This window comes from Xenopus laevis, chromosome 9_10S, assembly GCF_017654675.1.
Source record: "Xenopus laevis strain J_2021 chromosome 9_10S, Xenopus_laevis_v10.1, whole genome shotgun sequence".
Taxonomy (NCBI): domain Eukaryota; kingdom Metazoa; phylum Chordata; class Amphibia; order Anura; family Pipidae; genus Xenopus; species Xenopus laevis.
In genome coordinates, this window is record NC_054388.1 from 24,371,382 (window position 1) to 24,383,562 (window position 12,181).

The 12,181-nt window shown below is 41.5% G+C and overlaps 1 protein-coding gene across 2 annotated transcripts in view; it reads left to right on the forward strand.

The window, feature by feature from the left end:
* pde6g.S (phosphodiesterase 6G S homeolog) overlaps positions 1–12,181 on the forward strand; it is a 30,502-nt gene that overhangs the window by 15,267 nt on the left and 3,054 nt on the right.

A 12,181-nucleotide genomic window follows, 5' to 3' on the forward strand; every position in this document is an offset into this window, starting at 1 on the left:
AATTAGGCAACGCTAGTGCACCTTCACTTTGATTGCCGAAGTAACGATAGCGAGAATTCGTCAGTGTTCGGCGCCACTTCGCACTTTAGTGAATTAGCGTTGTGTTTACCCCTGGTGAAGTGTTGCAATGGCTGCAAAGCCGTCACTGGTGAATTTTCGGCGGTTAGGGAATTTGCCCCGTGGAATCCTGCTGAAAAGGGCTTAATCCTGGATAAATCCTGCTATAATACAAATAAAACTTGCTAAGCACCCTGTTTTAACTCTGCAAGAAAAGTTGCCGCATTCACTGGCGCTTTTTCCCAGACTTCCAAGGAGGACCAATATGGTTTTATGAAAGCGGCTTTATTTGAAACACGTATGTGGTACAGATATTGTGCAGTGGGTGTGCTTGGACTTAACTCGTTTCTTATTTAAACACTCGCCACTTCCTCTCACTTGATTTTGAGGAAGTGTGAGTGTTTAGACCAGAAATGCGCACAGGCAATGTAGGGCAGGCAGAATATGGCACAAGCAGGCAGAGTAGGGCAGGCAGAATATGGCATACACAGGCAATGTAGGCAGGCAGGCTGGGATACACAGGTAATAGGGCAAACTCGGTATGGTACACACAGGCAGCAAAGAATATGGCACAGGTAGAGTAGTGCAGGCAGAGTGTGGCATACACAGGTAGAGTAGGACAGGCAGAGTATGGTAGGAATCAGAGAAACCTATCTGCAGGGTCAGTTGATCTCAGTTCTGACACCTTTTGAAGCTTACACAAAGGTATGCAATCAAAGCCCTACACAATGACATCCCTGTTGTGAATCTTGACTCTACCATAAACCCCTAATTGAGTCACTTTAAAGTTTTTCTTGTAGAGTAGTGGTTAGAACAGGGAATGCTCACTTTGGTGTATTTTTATCTGTTGTATCTGTGCACATTTTAGGAAACTTGAAGGCCTAAAATTGTTCCTTATGCTTGCTATTTTCTATTGCTGTTATAGATTAGCCCTCCACAGCTAGGCTATTGACGTTGACGCTTCTTGGAAAAGAATTATCACAGTGTGCAAATACAAGGCATTTTATGGCCACATAGGCAATTACAAATTCTTATGTAAACGAGTAACACCAGCATTAAAGCTAGGGAAAACAAGGAAGAATATAATTTTAACTGGACTTTTTAAAGGGGTAGTTCACCTTTAAGTTATTAAAGGTAAGTTAGTATTTTATAGAATGTTCTATTCCTAGCAATTTTGCAATTGGTCTCCATTATTTCTTATAGATTTAGAATTATTTGCGATAATCTGCGATCTGCCGGACAAGAACCTAAAATACGAGCGCACACAAAAAAAGAATTGAAGACCAATTGCATATTGTTGTAAAGCAATATTTATATCATAATAAGAGTTAAATTAAGAGTCAAACTGCTTGTTACTCGGCCAGTATTTTTTATTAGCTGCAAATAGGGGCAACCACTCTGGCCCAAAAACATGCATCAACATCTTACTGGGAAACAGCAGTTACAACCGAGCAAAATGGCAACAGGACCAAACTGCAGCAATTGAATTGTTAGTGAATCACAACACCCAGCATACTAACACGAGCCAAAGGCTGTTGGGTGCTAGCTAAAAGGCAATTGCTTTCATAGCAATTTTTTTCATATTTGTCAAGAAAATGCACCTGACATTAAAGGGGATGTAAAGGCAAATAAAGAATACATCTACTGCTTTTTCACCTAAAAAGCATCTTTTCAATATACTTCAGTTAGCAAATCACTAACCTTTCTATAAAATAATTGATCTTCTGCAGCTTATTTACCATCCTCTCCTGCTGGAAGCTGTGCTAAGATCCTTTCATGGCTGGCTGGCCTCAGGCGTGTTTCAGGGGCTGTTGGCCCTGATGTCCTCCCGCTCCAGGCTTCTAACTTGTAGCGTTGGGTGGGGGGGGGGCACATTGCTAGTTCAGCAAACGCTATTGTGCTTGCTGCACTAGAAGAGCTGAATTTCCAAAAACAAATCTGGCTCTTAAAGTTACCAGAGGCGGCTTTTTACCGCCCCTGGTAACTGGCCGATCTGTTCCGCCTGAGGCAAGATTCTCACCTTGCCTCAAGGCAGGAGTGGCCCTGGCTGGCCTGAGTAGTGAGAAAGTATCAACAATGCGCTTAGAAGGGCAAAGAAGCAGTGTGGGGATTGTTTCTCTTCAAGATTAGCCTCAGTCATAAATAAACACATAAATAATAGCCCCTGTACTTCGAAATGAAAAGCAACTCTGGCCTGCAGAGCAACTCTGGCCAGCAGGCCCACTGACTGTCAAAGGTTCTTCGCGTGCAGCTTCCAGAAGGACAGGAGAGGAAAGTTGAATGAGCTGTGAATGATCGATTATTTACAGAAAGTGTACTGATTTGCTAACTGGACTTGAGTATTTTGTTTCTTTTACATCCCCTTTAAGAAAAGAGGCACAGTGCCGTACTTAAGTTGGCTATAAATGTACCAATGAAATAGTAGGAGAGTTTTGAAATTTTCAGTACATGTACGCTGCCTGGACCATCCTTATAGCTATCTAGGTACCATGGATATCCAATGGTTTGTTAATCGGGCAGGTTTCCAAATGTTATTGGCTGATGCACTGTATTGGCCAGGGCAAAATGCTTTAGCACATGAGAAGAATGCTTGTCTGTCTCAGATGAAAGTTCTATGTTTCTGAGGCCTTCCATCAAAATGTTGGGGACAATATAGCACATGCCTGGAAGTTATAAGAGCCTGCTTTCCTCTTTTACTCCCCTGTATGCCCTGCTCACAGGGTGATCAAGGAACTCAGACCAGTTTTATCAAGGAGAATACAGAAGAGAAAATAGAACTATAATTTACAGGGTGATAATATAATAATAGGATCTATATATTTATAGCATCTTTCATGAATTTTGCAAATGTTCATTATACCATTAATCTAATATTAATGATATAAATAATATTCATCTAATATCCTTTCATTTGCATAATGCATCCTTCATCCTTTCAGATATGTGAACTGACATGTTCCTTGCCTCTAGTAATATTTTAATGTTTTACAATAAAAGAACAGCACCTTTGTGACAACACAAAAAAAACTTTTTGTTTGTTCATGATCTAAAGGCATATATTTAGAGACAACGATGGATTTAGTGGGATATTCTTTATCTGCACTTCCTGGAGCATACAAGAGAACATGGATTTCTTGCTGTGATATAATGCTAAGTGCTTATTACACTCTTGTGATTGCCTTTCATGCCCTTGGGCTAAGAGGATCATACCTGAGCTAAATGAATGGCCAGGTCAGCAGAGATTAGCAGCTCCTCAAGAGGCTTCACAACTGCAAAAATGGGTCATTACAATAGTGAAAATAGAAATTAATGAAATTGTAGCAAAGTGTAATTGTGTTAACTCAAAGGGGCTTATGGGGGGCTGCCCATAAGATATAACATATCTTGAATGGCCAGGTTTAGTACTTGAGACTCCCTGGTCAAACAGTGCAGCCCTGTATACATATATATACAATTGGCGGGATGAAGGTATTTCTACCTTCTATCTACATTTGCTAAACACTGTCTGCATCCTATTGGACCATGTTGAAGCAGCAAATTCTTTATGAGTATGGCGCACACACAGGCAGAGTAGAGCAGTCGGAATATGGCATACACAGGCAATGTAGAGCAGGAATATGGCTTATGTTATGTTTTGGTAGCCGAGGATGAGTACAGTATAACAGTGCTTTATTAGTAGGCTCATGCAGCATTACACAACAGGAAGCAAAACACCACAAGCTGTATAGAAAGTATGCACAGTATAAGTCTTGAGCACAGTGACATCTACAGGCCATTTGTATAAACACCACATATTCCCCCTATAGTAGGAAAGCATTTGGAAAACTATAATAAACAGCCACAATTAAACAGTATGCATTTTAAAACAAGATTATACATTCTTTACATCACAAAGTCCTTGGTCCATGCAGGTAGTTTTCTGATTCTCTCAGTACGCCTTATAGGTTCACTTTCTTTAGGCCTATTGCAGTTGACATCAGGAGTAGGAAAATGTCCTTCATCAAATGGAGCTTCTCCAAAGTAATATCTAACAGGAGCAAGATGACTTGCATTCCATATGCATCCATCAGACAGTTCATATGTGTATGGTCCTCGCTGGCATCTCACTTCAAGTGGTGTAGTAAATTTAGATTGTCCTTGTTTCAGTATTCCTGGTTTCTTATTACTGACTAAAGATCAAAGCTGAAAGTATACTTCTCTGACACCACATTTTCTGTCATTATAAGCCTTGCATTTGGCTTGTTGACGTTTCACAATGTCACCAGTAGATGATTTTGTAGGCACAGTGTTTTGTGGAAATTTGATGTCTGCAACATGCAACTTAGTGCGCATATGTCTGCCATGTAATAATTCAGCTGGAGATAATTGGGTTGTTGCATTGCACGTTGCTCTGTTGTTATGTAGGAACTCTGTTGTAAATACTTTCCAAGATTTCCCAGTAAGATTTACTGTCTGTAGTGCTTCTTTCAGACTTCTGTTGAATCGCTCTATTTCTCCATTTGCTTGTGGGTAATACACTGAAGATTTCATATGCACAATATTCCTCTCTCTCACAAAGGATTCAAACTCAAATGAGACAAACTGTGGTCCGTTGTCTGATATTAACTCCTTTGGATTACCTTCTCTGCTGAAGACTGTAGACAGAATTGTTATTACTGTAGCTGTTATATAAGAAACAAATGCAATTTCAGACCACAGTGTTGACTTCACAATCTGTACATTCCCAGCAGTTCCCTGACTGAGAGTTTTAGCCTCTGCCACTGCTGTTTCAATTTGGCTAGCAACTGTAATAGCCTTTGCAAGGGTTAAATCTTGCTCTAAGAGCAGTCTCTCTCTAATGCGAGGTGAGTTTGTTTTTTCCACTATTTCGTCTCTTAGCATTTCATCTGTTAGGTTCCCAAACTCACAGGTAACAACCAGCTCACCCAAAGCTGCTACAAATTGTTCAGTGGAATCACCATTATGTTGTTCACGTTGGCGGAATTTATATCTTTCAGCAACCACATCTACTCTTGGCATGAAAAAGTTCTTTATAGCAGTAACTGCAGTTTCATAAGTCTCATCAGGTATTGTTAATGTATAGAATACACGCTGTCCCTCTGTTTCCAGGCAGTGAATAAGTAAAGCATGCTTTCTAGCAGCAGAAATCTCCCCTTGGCCAGCAGCGATAATGTAATTTTCAAACATATGGATCCAAGCAGTAAAAGGTATGGTAGGCTCACCAGGGTTTGGAATAAAAGCTGCAGGCTGCTGCAGAGGTAGAAGAGACATCTCGTTGCCAATTTGTTATACATGTATGGGATATGTTATTCGGAAACCCAATATCCAGAAAGTTCAGAATTACGGAATGCCCATCTCCCTTAGATTAAATTTTATTTAAATAATCCAAATGTTTAAAAATTATTTCCTTTTTCTCTGTAATAACAGAACAGTAGCTTGTACTTAATCCAAACTAAGATATAATTAATCCTTATTGGAAGCAGAACCAGACTATTCGGCTTATTTAATGTTTTCATAATTTTCTATTAGATTTAAGATATGAAGATCCAAATTACAGAAAGATTCGTTATTCAGAAAGCCCTAGGTCCCAAGCATTCTGGATAATAGGTCCCATACCTGTACTCTACTTATCCTCGGCTACCAAAACATAACAGCATACACAGGCAGAGTAGGGTAAACTGAGCATGGTACAGACAGGCAACAAAGAATATGGTACAGGTAGAGCAGTGCAGGCAAAGTGTGGCATACACAGGCACAGGCAGAGCAAGGTAGGAGACAGAGAAACCTATCTGACCCACTCTAAGATGAACAGTACATACTGTACTATGTTTAGTGATACAATGACAGTGCTGCTCTTACAGTCTGTCTGAGATGCAAACAGGTAAAAAATGTGGGCACTGAGTCTGAAGAGTGATCAATGTAGGGTTTAACAGGTGTGAACAATACAGAGGGATTACAGATGCGAACAATGCAGGGGCCAGTTGATCTCAGTTTTGACACCTTTTGAAGTTTACACAAAGGTATGCAATCAAAGCACTACAAGATGACATCCCTGTTGTCTTGACTCTACCATAAACCCCTTATTGAGTCACTAAAAAGTTTTTCTTGCAGAGTAGTGGTTAGAACAGGGAATGCTCACTTTGGTATATTTTTATCTGTTGTATCTGTGCACATTTTAGGAAACTTGAAGGCCTAAAATTGTTCCTTATGCTTACTATTTTCTATTGCTATTTGTTATAGATTAGCCCAACACAGCTAGGCTATTGAGTATTGACTTTGACCGCTTCTTGGAAAAGGATTATCACAGTGTGCAAATAAAAGGCATTTTATGGCCACATAGGCAGTTACAAATTCTTATGCCAACGAATAACACCAGCATTAAAGCTAGGGAAAACAAGGAAGAATATAATTTTAACTGGACCTTTTAAAAGGGGCAGTTCACCTTTACGTTATTAAAGGTAAGTTAGTATGTTATAGAACGTTCTATTCCTAGCAACTTTTCAATTGGTCTCCATTATTTCTTATAGATTTATAATTATTTGCTTTACTTTTCTGCCATCTGCCGGACAAGAACCTAAAAAACTAACATACACAAAAAAAGAATTGAAGACCAATTGCAATTACATTTGCTAAACCGTGACTGAAGAAGCATCCTATTGGACCATGTTGAAGTAGCAAATTCTTTATGAAATTCTTTATTTATAGTACATGGCAAGTCTGTGGTCCTCAGGCTGACGATTTATCACAGAACAAATGATGGAACTAATATACGTGACTTCAGAGGTGGTGATAACCACATTCATAAATGTTATACAGAGTTGAATATTTTGCTGTTTACTAGGACATTAATGGGTAGTTCATCTTTTATTTAACTTTTAGTATGACATAGACAGAGATAATCTAAAATTCAGATTATTTAGTTGAATGGGGAACTGCACAATAAGATAACTTAAGCTTTTTGAAAAAGTAAACATAATTTCAAGCAACTTTGTAATATACATCAATTAAAAAATATACAGACTTTTCATGATTTTTAATGTTTTCTGAAAGTTCCTTAAGCCTAGCCCCCTGCTCTCCTGCTGATCTGTCTGACTATTTTGCTGAGCTGGCTGACTATCGTTAGGGCTCCTACAGACAGAGTGGTTTTACCTGCGCTCCCCTGCGTTGCGCTTTCTTCTGTTCAGCCGCAGGGGAGCCAGGAGTAGACACACTGAATTATTGTTAATGGGGCTGTACTCACACAGACGCATGTATGCGCCGAACGCAGGTGTCCCAAGCTGCGTTTGGCGGTTACATGCGTCTGTGTGAGTAAAGCCCCATTGACAATAATTCAGTGTGTCTTCTCCTGTACTCCCCTGCGGCTGAGCAGAAGAAAGCGCAACGCAGGGGAGCGCATGTAAAATCGCTCGTCTGTTAGAGCCCTTACTTGTATGTCGTTTTATCCACAACAGAAAGGGCTCTTTTAGTCAAGTACGGTAAGCCTTTTTTTCACAGGCAAAAAAATGGACACTATGACAAAACAGGACATTTTATTAAGATAAACAAAATACACATTGTTTTGCAACATTGTTAACTTGATTATAATTGTCGCTGATTGTATATGAGATGTGTTAAAACACAAATACCACTAGGGGTCACTTACAATGTATAAATAATTGTGCACAGGTGCGGTTTAAGTGGCTTGAAAAAAAGGTCTGAAACTTTGTGTTTTATCTGGGTCAAGAGCCTATGTCTCAATAAAGGCGTTTTAAGAAAATACATTCAAGGATGGTGCTGTCTGTGATACAAAGGATTCGAAAATCAGTTGGTGGTGGAAACTGTGAGACTTGCACCAAATGAAAGGATTTCTGGAGGTATGAGTGCTGACTAAACTCTTGCTGAGGTTCTGAATAGCTTCTAGTGACCCACGCCTATTGGCTAGTAATACAAGGGCTGAGTCATCCACGTTTCTGTGGAACCAGCTGTGTATATGGTGCAACTGACTGGCCAGATAATAGTAGAGTAGTTGAGGTAGGCCAAGACCTCCTTTAGTAACCGGAGCTGTAAGAGAGCAGCATGCAAAACGGGGGGGGGGGGATTTATTAGCCCAGAGGAATGTAAGGAGTGAGTTTATTTTGCAGAATGTACTTTCGGGAATCCAAATTGGGGAGTTGTGCAACTTATTCTAAAACTATGGAAGGTATATAATTTTAAACAGATTAAACCATACTGTAGATGCTGTTTTAAATTGCACAATAGTGGGTTCCAGGTTGTCTGTAATGTATTCAGAGGTGTCAGTTGAGATAATTATGCCAAAGTACCTAAATTTAGAGACCCATTGTAGATTCCGAGCAGTGGGGGGTGGGGCCGGAATAGGACCTTTTGGGTGTATCACTGATTTGGACTTATTTATTATCAATCCAGAGAACTTCCCAAACCTCTCAATGTCCGAGAGGGCCGCCTGTAAGGACTCATAGGGGTTCTCTAAAAATAACAGTAGGTCACCTGCGTATAGGGCCAGTTTTTCTTCTGTCTGACCATATTTGAGTCCAACAACTCCTGGGTTTTGGCAGATGGTAAGTGCCAGGGGCTCAATGGCCAGTGCAAATAGTTGTGGGGAGAGGAGGCAGCCCTGGCTGGTTCCCCTAGTGAGTGGGAATGGGGGGATAAAGCTCCATTGACCCTTATGTGTGTGGTAGACTGTAAGTATAGCAGCTGGACCCAGCTAAGGAATTTCGGCCCAAAACCAAACTGTTGCATTACTTCCCAAAAAATAGCCACTCTACTGAGTTGAATGCCTTAGTGGCATCCAATGAAACAATAATCCCCCATTTATGTGTTTGGTTTGGAGGTGGGTGTAAACTCTCCTAAGGTTATTAGCATTAGATTTGGCTGTCATGAAGCCGGTTTGATCTGCATGAATGATAGATGGCACTATCTTGTGGCCTTGTGGCCAATATTTTTGCAAATATTTTAACATCCGTGTTGATGAGTGATATGGGACTGTTCGAGTCGCAGAGCCCTGGGTCTTTCAATCAACACTATGAGAGAGCCTTGCTCAATGGCATAAGTTAATGTCTGATGAAGATGATGGATTAGAAGATTGTCCTGCAGGTTGTACCAGGCCGCAGGGAACCCGTCAATACTGGAAGTCTTATTTGTTGGGAGAGCAGCTATTGCCTCTACCACCTCCTGGGCCGTTATGTGTTGATCTAGATAATCTGCTTCCTTTTTTAAGAGTCGGGGGAAGGGGATAGCCCCAACTAATTCAGATAATTGGTCGTGCGTAGATGTGACCCTTGTACTGTATAGATCTGTGTAGAAGTCACTGAAGGCATGAATAATTCCTTCATGTGTGATGGGCAGGTCCCCTTTGGCATCCCTAACCCATGCTTTCAAAGTTTGCGAGTCCCTTGTTGAGGCCAACCTTGCCAGAAGCATCTTTTGATCTGTGTATAAGAGTTTGTTCGTAGTCAGTGCTGTTTGAGCTAGTTCAAGTGACCTTTGTGCCCGACCAAAGTTCAGGTGTGTGTCCTCATCGGGCTATTGAATATGGCTTACCTCTGCCTCGCTAAACTTCTCCTCTGCTTCCTCCACTTCAGATTTTGCTTTCTTCCTTGCTGTCACAATTTCCCTAATTAGGACTCCTCTAGCTACTACTTTAGAGGCCTCCCACGGTTAATCTGGTGGGGCACTACCTTCATTAGTGTCCCAGTAGACTGCATACTCCTCTTCGGAGCAATCTCTAACCTGTGTATTGGCTAACCACATGGGGCATAAACACCAGCTAGCCCTCCCTCTGTTGTCCTCTGTAGAAATAGTAATGACCAGAGAGGAGTGATCGGAGAAAGCTCTGGAAAGTCGGCTGAAGTTAGTGCAAGATCAATATGGGAAAGGGAGCTATGACTAGAAGAGTGGCATGAGTATTGTCGGTTGTCTGGGTTTTTCCAGCACCATATTTCTATGAGATTTAGATCGTCGGTCCAGCGCTTTAGCACCTGTCCCTGCACCGTTGTCTGGCTTAACCTGTCTAGGCCAGCTTTGAGTGTGGCATTATTATCTCCAAGTAAGCATATTGTAGCAGTTGGAAAGAAAGTGAGAGCTATGTATACACGTTTCATAAGTGCAACTGAAAGGTGGGGGACAGTATATGTTGGCCTGCACGAGAAGTTGATTGGCTTCTTTACAATGTAACACTATGTACCTCCCATGGAAGTACTTTAAGTTCAAATGCCACAAAACTCGAAGGGAATTCCTTTCCTAACCAATATGGGTGGAGAAAGGTACATAGTAAGAATGGGCCTATTAGTGATAAGAGCTTTTGATCCACTACGTGGGTTAAGGAGAACTGCTGGTTTATATTTTTTATTATAATCAAAGACTTGCGCACTTTTAAACTTACAGTTCAATCCCCTGACATTCCAGGAGACTAATGTGATTGATTGTTCATACATTTGGCAGGTTGGGGTCTCTTTGGGGGTGTGCCCCGGCAGCGATTTGACCGTGGTGGTGGTCTGAGGTACCTTCTACATGTGCTAGAGCAACAGACTTTGTTTGCAGAGCTGAATGAACCATTTAACAAGGAAACATACAAAAAGTGTCCCACAAAAGCCCTAACCCACCTGCCCATCCCCCCAACATGGGTGGGCCTAGACCCCAAAACAACAAGGGAGTGATTCTGGTTAAACTGCAGCCATTTGCCTTCCTGCCCCATACCAATATATTGTAAAGGCAATAGTGGTATCCCTGGTGCCGGGGGGGGGGACTCCCTGGGTAAAATCCTAGAGGGGAGTGTTGTGACAACTCCCTACTTTCTATTGCCCAACATCATGCAATGTCTATGTAAGTGGAGGATAATAAACGTGTTCCATTAAGTATTTGATCAATGCTTTCGCGCATGGGCTTTGAGTCTCATGTTTGGATCTCAAGGAAGGACTGGTGTTGCCCCTGAGTCTCTATCTAAGGACTGGATCAGGCCCGGACTGGCAATCTGTGGGTTCTGGCAAATGCCAGAGGGGCTGCTGTAAGGTCCCATTGAAAGTCAATATTTAGTGGGCTGGTGGGGGCTGTTTGGGCCTCTATGTGGGCTGATTGGGCCTCTGTATACCTGAAATGCCAGGGCCTATTTTAATTCTCAGTCCGGACCTGGACTGGATGATGTGAAGTACAGGGTCCCAGCGAGCCTAGTGCCCATGATGAGTAGTGGACAGTATTCTACTCCCAGGCAGTCTCTATATGTGCTCTGTTATAATGGCATACTCACTTGTTGTCGGGCACCCATTACTGCCTGTCTGGGCTGTTTCTTGGTGTTCTCTGGGCTTTATGGATGTCCAGCCACATGTCAGCTTCGGTTGGTGACATGAAGAAGTGAGCTTTGCAGGAAAGAGCATGGAGTAATTGAGTCCCACCATTCTGAGCCTCCTCTTTACTCCTGGGAAGGACGCACACTGTTTCTGGACATTAGCCGAGAAGTCCGGGAATAAGGAGATACGCCCCCCATTGTAGGTCATCTGATCTAGACCCAAAAATAACAAGGGAGCGATTCTGGCTAAACTGCAGCCATTTGCCTCCCTGCCCCATACCAATATATTGTAAAGGCAATAGTGGTATCCCTGGTGCCAGGGGGGGGGACTCCCTGGGTAAAATCCTAGAGGGGAGTGTTGTGAGAGATTGGAATCAGTGAGAGATTGGAATATGAATAGGAGAATGCCTAATTAGAATTATAAGCAACTAAAAGTAACAATAAAGTCTGTAGCCTCACAGAGGTCAGTGACCCGATTTAAAAACTGAAAAGAACTAGAAGGCAAATAATTAAAAAAACTATAACAAATTAAGACAAATTCAAAACTTTCTAAGAATGTTGCCTTCTTTAACAGTAAAACTTACCATTTTACCCAACTGTTACAACTGCCCAGTACCCTATAATGTGGCTTCTGGCTCCTCATTGCTTAGACTACAATATGGAAACATCAAATGGTGAACACAGGACAAGGACCACATCTTAACTTATCATAGTTGCCCTTTATCAGTTTAAATCAAGAACAATATTTTCAGCACAGTATCTGTGTAGTCCTGGTTGTGCTTTCACCATTTAATGATTGCACGGTATAATACTTTGTAGTTTGGAGTAGAGCATAATTTAATA